Genomic DNA, 8,320 nt, shown 5'->3' with positions numbered 1-8,320 from the left:
AAAAAAAAAAAAAAAAAAAAAAAAAAGATGGACTTTGGGGCTGGAGAGAAGGCTCAGCAATTAAGGACACTTGCTACCCTTGCAAAAGGCTCAGATTCAATTCCTAGCCCCCACATGATGGCTCCCAAACATTCATAGCCCCAGTTCTAGGGGATCCAACAGACATAAATGTGGTGCGCATACATGCAAATGCAGGCAAACCATTCATACACATAAAATAAACCTAAAAAGATAAAAAATATTTGTTACCATAATCCTAAATACACAGAAAAATGCTCCATTCATAGTAAACTCCCACTATCAGTAGTACACAACTAATCAACTAATCAAAGCATCAGAAACATATCATGAAGTCTGATAACTGCTGGGAGCGAGACTTACAGCTATGAAGTAAGGCCCTGGGTTTCATCACTGGTATCAAAGTACACACTACACATACATATACACACACACACACACACACACACACACACACACACACACACACACACGACACATATGTACATACATACACACATACACATACACACACGACCCATATGCACATACATACACACATATACATATACACACACACATACATACATGTGTGAAATGTATGAAAGGTTATTGAGCAATAGTCATTTATTTGTTTGGGACAGGGTCTCTAGACCAAGTTGGCTTTGAACTTAACGGAGACTTACCTGTCTCTGCCTCCCACTTGAGAAATACTTTTTTTTTTTTTAAGTAAAAGGTTTTTGGTTTTTTGTTATTCTTAAATATTTATTTAATTTTATTTATATGAGTACACTGTAGCTGTCTTCAGACACACCAGAAGAGGACATCAGATTGCACTATAGATAGTTGTGAGCCACCATGTGGTTGCTGGGAATTGAACTCAGGACCTCTGGAAGAGCTCTTAACCGCTAAGCCATCTCTCCAGCCCCTAGTTAAGGTTTTACTGTGTGTCTGTGCATGATGTGTATGTGGGGGTGGGAGGGTGCTTGAGCCACACAGCATGCCTATAGAGGTCAGAGGATAGCTAACCTCAGGAGCTGCTCCTTCCTTCTCTATGTGGTTTCTGGGGATTGAACTCTCGTCCCGGGTTTGCACAGCAAGAGCCTTGTAGACTGAGCCTGAGAAATGCATTCTTTCGTGGGCTAAACTGGATTCAGCATATTTCTTATGGTGAGCGCTGGGGTCTCTGGAGAGATGCTTAGGAACCATGTCGTATAACTGCGTCAGAAATTTCATTTGCAGATGTCATCACTGAGACGTTCTCTCCTAAAGAACATGGGGAGGAATGAAAGTATCTCAGCTATAATGTCACACGGACTGTTTAACCCCTTCGCAAGTCACCACCTTCCAGTGGCACTGCCATGTCACCTTTTTCAATGGGTTGAAAGTGCATGACTTGAAAAGGGACACATGGAATGTCCTTCTTGTTGAGTAGGTATGAGGTTGTGCCTGGCGGGGTATGAAGAGAAGTTTCCATTTCAGACAAAGGGTATCTGTGTGGACAACAGAGATCTGAAAATTGCTTCCTTCACCGGAACTGCCGATCTTATTACTTCGGCTACTTGACATAGCCCAAGGCACACCAAGACCTTCATCAAGTCTCAGGTAACTCTACTCAGTAGCCGGCTCACAGATCAACATATCATCCAAGCCTATGCAGGATGCCAGGATCCTAGCAGGATCCTAGCTAAGCTCACAGAACCGCCTTAACTCCAGTGGTCAGCATCCCTCTTCCATGCGTCCTCTGGGAAAGAATGGGGTAAGAACCTTTCCAGGAAAACTACACAGGGTCTAAGGAAGTGCCAGCCTCCAAGAGACAGCATATTTGGGAGTTAAATGATAGATGCTAATGTGAGGCCACCGGTGTTAAAGGCAGTGTCATACTACATAGCCCTGGTGGGCCTGGAATTTACTATGTAGACCAGTCTGGCCTCAAACTCACAGACATCCACCTCACAAAGCAATCTTGAGTTAAATCCTTGACCCTTCTGACCCATGCTCTTTCTTCACTTGTTGAGGATAATGCTGCTATATTTCTCTCTCCTTATCTGTGTAGATGAATGTGTATTTACATGTGCATACACATGTGTGTGTATGATGTGCCTATGTGTACATGAGATGTTTGTGTATGATGTGTACATGAGATGTACGCATGCGCTCCCACAGATGCACAGTGTGTGTGCGGCAGTCAGATGCTAACTTGGATATCAGCCTTCTCCTTCTACCTTGTTTGAAGCCAGGTCTCTCTGCTGTTTCCAGCCGCACTGTGTACACCAGGCTAGCCAGCCGCACTGTGTACACCAGGCTAGCCAGCCGCACTGTGTACACCAGGCTAGCCAGCCGCACTGTGTACACCAGGCTAGCCAGGCAAGGAGTTTCGGGAGATTCTTCTGTACGCAGGAAACATAGGGATTACAAACCAAACTGCCTCTCTTTATGTAAACTCGGAGGTCTTCATGCTCTTGGGCTAAGCCCTACAAACTGAGTCATCTTCCCAGGCCCCTATATGCCTGTATTTCTTTTCTTTTCTCTTTTCTTTTCTTTCTTTCCTTCTTCCTTTTTTTTAAAAAAAAAAAAAAGATTATTTCCTGTTGCTGTCTTCAGACACACCAGAAGACAGCATCAGGTGCCCATTACAGATGGTTGTGGGCAACCATGTGGTTGCAGGGATTTGAACTCAGGACCTCAGGAAGTGCAGTCAGTGCTCTTAACCACTGAGCCATTTCTCCAGCTCCACACCTGTATTTCTTAAAATATAATGTGTAAAGACTGAGGTAATATGTGTAATGTTACCAGGCGGTAAGCTGAAGACCTCACTATGTCTTGTCACAGCACACTTAACTGACAACACCCGTGCGTGGCAGGCATTGCAGAGGAGCCAGCTTCAGTAAGTTGTACCCAGCATCATCCTTTTTTTTTCAGCTCATAGGCCTGAGTGAAACCCTGTTTAATCGCCCCCCCCCCCCCAGACAGAGTTTCTCTGTGTAGCCCTGGCTGCCCTGGAACTCACTCTGTAGACCAGGCTGGCCTCAAACTCAGAAGTCCGCCTGCCTCTGCCTCCCAAGTGCTAGGATTAAAGGCGTGTGCCACCACCGCCAATCACGCCAGCATCATCCTTACCTTCATCAGGAAATGAACTCCCAGTTTGCAGTTGCCAGGCACAGAAGTACATTTTCAGCCTCATCTCCAGCCACATCGCTTCTCTCCCCTCCTCAGCTCCTGGTATCTCCTCTCTCCTCCCAAACCAGACTTTCCTAGCTCTGGATCCTTAAGTTTATTATTTATTTATGAGCATGCTGTTGCTGACACACCAGAAGAGGGCATCATACCCAATTACAGGTGGTTGTGAGCCACCATGTGGTTGCTGGGAATTGAACTCATGACCTCTGGAAGAGCAGCCAGTGCTCTTAACCACTGAGCCATCTCCCCAGCCCTTAAGTTTATTCTTTTCCTCACCTAGAATTCTTTACCCATCGACCGCCTGATGGAAACCTCCAAAATGGCCATTGGATGTCTCACCTCAAGAGCACTCCCTGATCCTGCTTCTTCTAGAGCTTTGAGCACTGGTGTACCTCAGTTCTGTCTGCCCTTTAACCTCTCTCTTAACAAGCAGCAAGCACTCCCTTTAGGATCGCTGTCTCAGGCTTTAAATATTTATTTACTGGTGGTTTCCAACATGAGTCATTACATCAGCCTTCCCCGTCTCCATAGATATTGAGTGGATACAGGTGGGCAGGAACTCTGGCTGGTCCTGCCAAACCAAATGCTTAAAGCCAGAACTAGAGTCCATTCTTGACTTGTTCTTTCCTCTCAATTCCACATCCCACTAGGGCATAGTACCTGATGGTTCTGTGTTCAGGTCCAGAAGCTGCCCTAGGTTGTTCTGAGCCCTGGCCCAAGTCATCACCTTTTTTTCTGGATTTCTTCAATGTCTCATTTTCTTGTTTGCTTTTGGTGGTGGTCTGAGGAGAGGATGCTGGTTTCAGTCTAGATTGTTTTAAGCAGGGCCTCAAGGGGTGGAGAGGTGGCTCAGCAGTTAAGAACACTGGCTGTTTTTCCAGAGGACTGGATTCCATTTCCAGCACCCATATGGTGGCTCGCAACCCTACAACTGTCTGTAGAACTCTAGTTCTCGGGAATCAGATACCCTCTTTTAACCTCCATAAGAACTACACATACACAGACGTACATGCAGAAAAATTATTCACAAAGGTAAACAAGACTGGGTGTTAGTGGTAATGTACACCTTTGATCCTAGCACTCAGAAGACAGAGACAGGAGTTTGAGGCCAGCCTGGCCTACAGAGTGAGTTTCAGGGCAGCCAGGGCTACACAGAAAAACCCTGTCTGGGGTGGGGGGGGATTAAACAGGGTTTCACTCAGGCCTATGAGCTGGCCTGGAATTCACAACAATGCCCCTGCCTCTCAGGGTTAGATATTAAAACAGGCGTCAGATACCATGCCTGACTTCTCACAGTAATCAGAGCAGTCAGACAGAGAGGAAATGCATGGCTGTGGGCCTCTAGAGCCTAGGCATCAGGGCTCCTGCCAGGGGACACAACACTTTATTTTCTTCAGACAGAGGCCCTAGTCTAGTGGTTCTCAACCTATGGGTCGAGATCGCTCTAGCAACCTTCTACCTCCAAAAAACTATTTACATTATGATTCTTAACAGTATCAAAATTACAATTATGAAGAAGCAGTGAAGGTAATTTTCATGGTTGGGGGTCACCACAATGTGAAGAACTGCATGAAAGGGTTGTAGCATTAGGTTCAACCCTTAGATTCTCAGCATTGTAGCTGAGAATCTGAAGCTGGCCCTGCTGCAGGCTAGAGGGCCAGCGAGTAACTGCCCACCCACCACCTCCATCAGCTTCTGCCTGTCCTCCCCTCCCCTCCCCACCTCCACACTCGGGTTACAGGGACACACAGCGATGCCCAGCTTTTTACCTGGGTGCCAGGGATTTGAACTCAGGTCCTCATGTTTATGAAACAAACACTTTTACCTACTAAGCCATCTCCCCATGCCCAGAGCAGTCTTTTGAACACTCTTCATCCTGTGTCCACCTCTTTCCTCCCCTGCCTAGAGGTAGAAAGACAAAATGGATCCCCACAGGTTGTCCTCTGATCTCCACAAGCATGCTGTGGCACAAATGTGCGTGTGCGTGCACATGCGCGCGCGCGCGCGCACACACACACACATATACTTACACACAAATAAATGCTTTTTTAAATTTATTTTATGTTATGTATGTAAGTGCTGCTTTGCTTGTGTGTTCCTGGTGCCCAAAGAGGGCATTGCATTGCCTGGAACTGGAGTTATGGGTGGCCATGAGCCATCATGTGGGTCCTGGTAACTGAACTCAGGCACTCTATAGGAGCAACAAGTGCTCTTAACCACTGAGCAATCTCTCTCCAGCCTCTAATAGATTTTTTTTAGAATGCAAAGTCCCTAAAATGGCACTAACAGTGGAGCAGAGGTAGGGTAGAGTATAGACCCTTCACCCAGCACCTGTAAGTGCTGGCCTCTGGCAGGAAGCTGCCCTAACCAGCTTGACCCCTCACCTCTTGGGCCTCAGTCACTGGGCTCAGCCACAAGACCTCCTGGCCCTTTCTAAGTTTTGCCAGAAGCAATGGCTTTAACTGTTTACTTGTCTCCTCTTCCTAGGATCTTCTTTGGCTGTCTCACTTGGCCACTTCATATCTCTTCTAGTCTCATCTTCTTTCAAGCTTGTGATCCTAAACCTCAGAGCACCCCCAGTCCTGGATGAGGTGCCCCCCAGTGCTCAGCCTCTGAGCTATTCCTACCTGACCCTCTCAGGAAGTAGAAATTGAAAATTCAGTTTGCAGGTTAGGATTACAACTCATACATGCTGTGTCGCCCTGCTGCATTCTGGGTAGTACTGGGTCCTTGTCCTGCCTCAGGAAGGTCCTTGTTCTCTCCTTCCAGGTCTAGTCACAGGCAGAGTAAGGAATAGAAGAAGTTAGTTTAGGGGGCTGGGAGCATTTTCCTAACATGTATGTGGACATCAGTACACAGCATATAGGAATCTGTTCTTCCCACCCTGTGGGTTCCAGGGACAGAACTCAGGTGCTCTAGCTGGCTAAGCCATCTTACTGGCCCTGTCTTTGTTTTTTAAATGCCAAATTATCTTATATCCATCAATATAACTAGGTAAAGACCATGATAGGTGGCTAAGTCATTTCATTTTATCCTTAGCCACCACTTACAGATTGGAATCTCTCCAAGTCCCTCTGTGCTGAGGGGTGGCAATGAGGCGAGGACCGACAACCTTTCTGCCCTCTCTCACCACACTCCACCCCCTTCCCCTTCATTGTTCACCAGGGAGAGCAAGAATTTCATTCAGCTGGTGACATTCTTCCTGTACTTAAGATGACTTGCTGGTGACTGGTCACTTTTATGAGTGTGGAGGCAGCCTCTAGAGTGCTTAGTCACCAGGGTGCTGGTCGCCCTCTCTGGTCTCAGATTCTTACCCTTCATCAACTCTGAGTGCTGTGGGAAGGCGTGGCTGCTCCAGAAGACTGAAAAACAACAGTTCCTCCTTTACAGGGCACGAAAGATGGAGTGAGACACAAAGCATCCGCCGAAGCATCCCAGCACGCGGGATGGAGGCTCCCCGCTAGCTAGTCGCTGCTTCTGATCCTTCGCAGGAACTAGTTGGTCCAAGGATGGCAGCTCTCAGTTTGCCCATGTTTGGAGAGATCCGTTGTTCCCACTCCTACTCAAAGCACGCAGAAGGAAGCGCTTGCACATCGGTTCTAGAGTAAATTACCACCTTGTGGAAAGACCGAGCCGCTTCCTGGCTTCCGGTTGGAGGACCCCAAATGATTAGGGGGAAAAGAAATAAAACACTTACATTACAAGAGCAGTAGAGCCATTCTAGATACAAATTATTCAGTCTTTTCTTGTTTTTGTTTTTCTCTCAAGTCAAGATTTCTCTGGGAAGCCCCACCTGTTCTGGAACGCAGAGATCCACCTGCCTCTGCCTCCAAGCGCCGGGATTAAAGGCCTGCGCTTCCCCACCTGGCCAGATTGCTCAATCGTGTGTTTATGCTCTGTACTCCTCCCTCCTCTCCATCTGTGCACTCACCACTTCCCCTCATTAATACTGCAGTAGTATTTCCGGGACACTCAATGACATGTTCAAAATACAAAAACAGACGTCCTAAACGTTGAGCTGATTTAAGATCTATTTAATTCTTGTACTTTTCTCTTAGTAGTTTTTTTTTTTAAACTAAATTGAGAATCAAATGATTTTAAAAAAATAATAATAGGAGCGAGAATCTTCCCCTCTAAACACAAGATAGCGCTTTGACAGTCATGTCCACTTTATAGGAGCCATACATGGGTGTCCCACGAACAGTAGTCTGTGCACACATGCGTGCCTAGTGTCGGAAGACTTCTCGCCAGATCCTCTGGAGAGCTGTGAGCTCCCGACATGTGCGTGCAGGGAATTGAACCTTGGTGTTCTGGAACAGTAACTGACTCTTAACTACTGAGTCATCTCCTGCCATGGGAAGAAAATACTGTTCAACAAAAGTACCAACCAGAAAGCCAATTTCTGCTGTCAGAAGTCTCTTAAACACCAGTTTAAGAGTAAACTAAGCTAGCGCATAGCTATGCACTGTCTCTTCTCCAGTCTTGTCATTCAAATAGCAACATACCAGCTCCGTGCTCCCGCTGCGGTGCTCTGCAGGACTCTTCCTGGGTGAAAGTGTCTGGCCCTTGAGAAGACTAGGTGACTCAGCACTTTGAAATTGCAAGGCTAGGGTTGGGGGAGGGGAGGGGGAGGCCTTCCTCTCCTTGTACCAGATCTGCTGAGAAAATAACAAAATGAGATTTTTAAGTTTGAAAGGTCAAAGATTTTAACATGTGACTCTCTAACCAAGGAGAGAGCTAGAAAGAATTAGGCCCTCATAAACATCATTCTCTCAGATTGCTAATAAAAAATGGCCGTGCTTAACCACATATTAGCATTTAAATTGCCACAATAGGACCTGGGAAAATACTCAGGGATGCAAAGCAGGTGTGGTGGGCTCCTGTCTCTCTCCTATTGTTTGCCGGGTGTCGTTCATCCCCCGGCTGGCCACAGGGAAAGTGCTGAGAGCGCTTTTTATCAAAAACGCTGAGAAGTTCTCAGCATGGAGCGCCAGCTCTTGGAGCTGTGTGCGGACCGACCCTCGGTGCTCAATCCTTGCTGACTATCAAAGCCACAGGGGCCAGCTTTTGGAAAGGCACATTTATCATTCCTAATTCTGATTCAGGAGCTTTGGGGTGGAGACCTGCAATCTAAAATACTGAC

At 46.7% G+C, this 8,320-nt stretch overlaps 1 long non-coding RNA gene across 2 annotated transcripts; it reads right to left on the bottom strand.

Annotated features, from left to right (window-relative positions):
- Positions 1-969: 969 nt before the first annotated feature.
- LOC116070282 lies at positions 970-7,832 on the bottom strand. 2 transcript variants are annotated; one of them, XR_004110336.1, is made up of 3 exons: positions 7,683-7,832; positions 6,492-6,821; positions 970-1,263 (listed from the first exon to the last, which is right to left on the bottom strand). It is a non-coding gene; the product is annotated as an uncharacterized LOC116070282 (long non-coding RNA). The 2 variants fall into 2 exon arrangements; XR_004110335.1 differs by having other exon boundaries at positions 6,492-6,817.
- Between the last annotated feature and the right edge of the window lie 488 nt (positions 7,833-8,320).

This window comes from Mastomys coucha, unplaced genomic scaffold (assembly GCF_008632895.1).
Source record: "Mastomys coucha isolate ucsf_1 unplaced genomic scaffold, UCSF_Mcou_1 pScaffold1, whole genome shotgun sequence".
In the NCBI taxonomy this organism is placed as follows: Eukaryota; Metazoa; Chordata; class Mammalia; order Rodentia; family Muridae; genus Mastomys; species Mastomys coucha.
The sequence above is the reverse complement of the archived record's forward strand: the minus strand, read 5'-3'. Positions and strand labels throughout refer to the sequence as shown.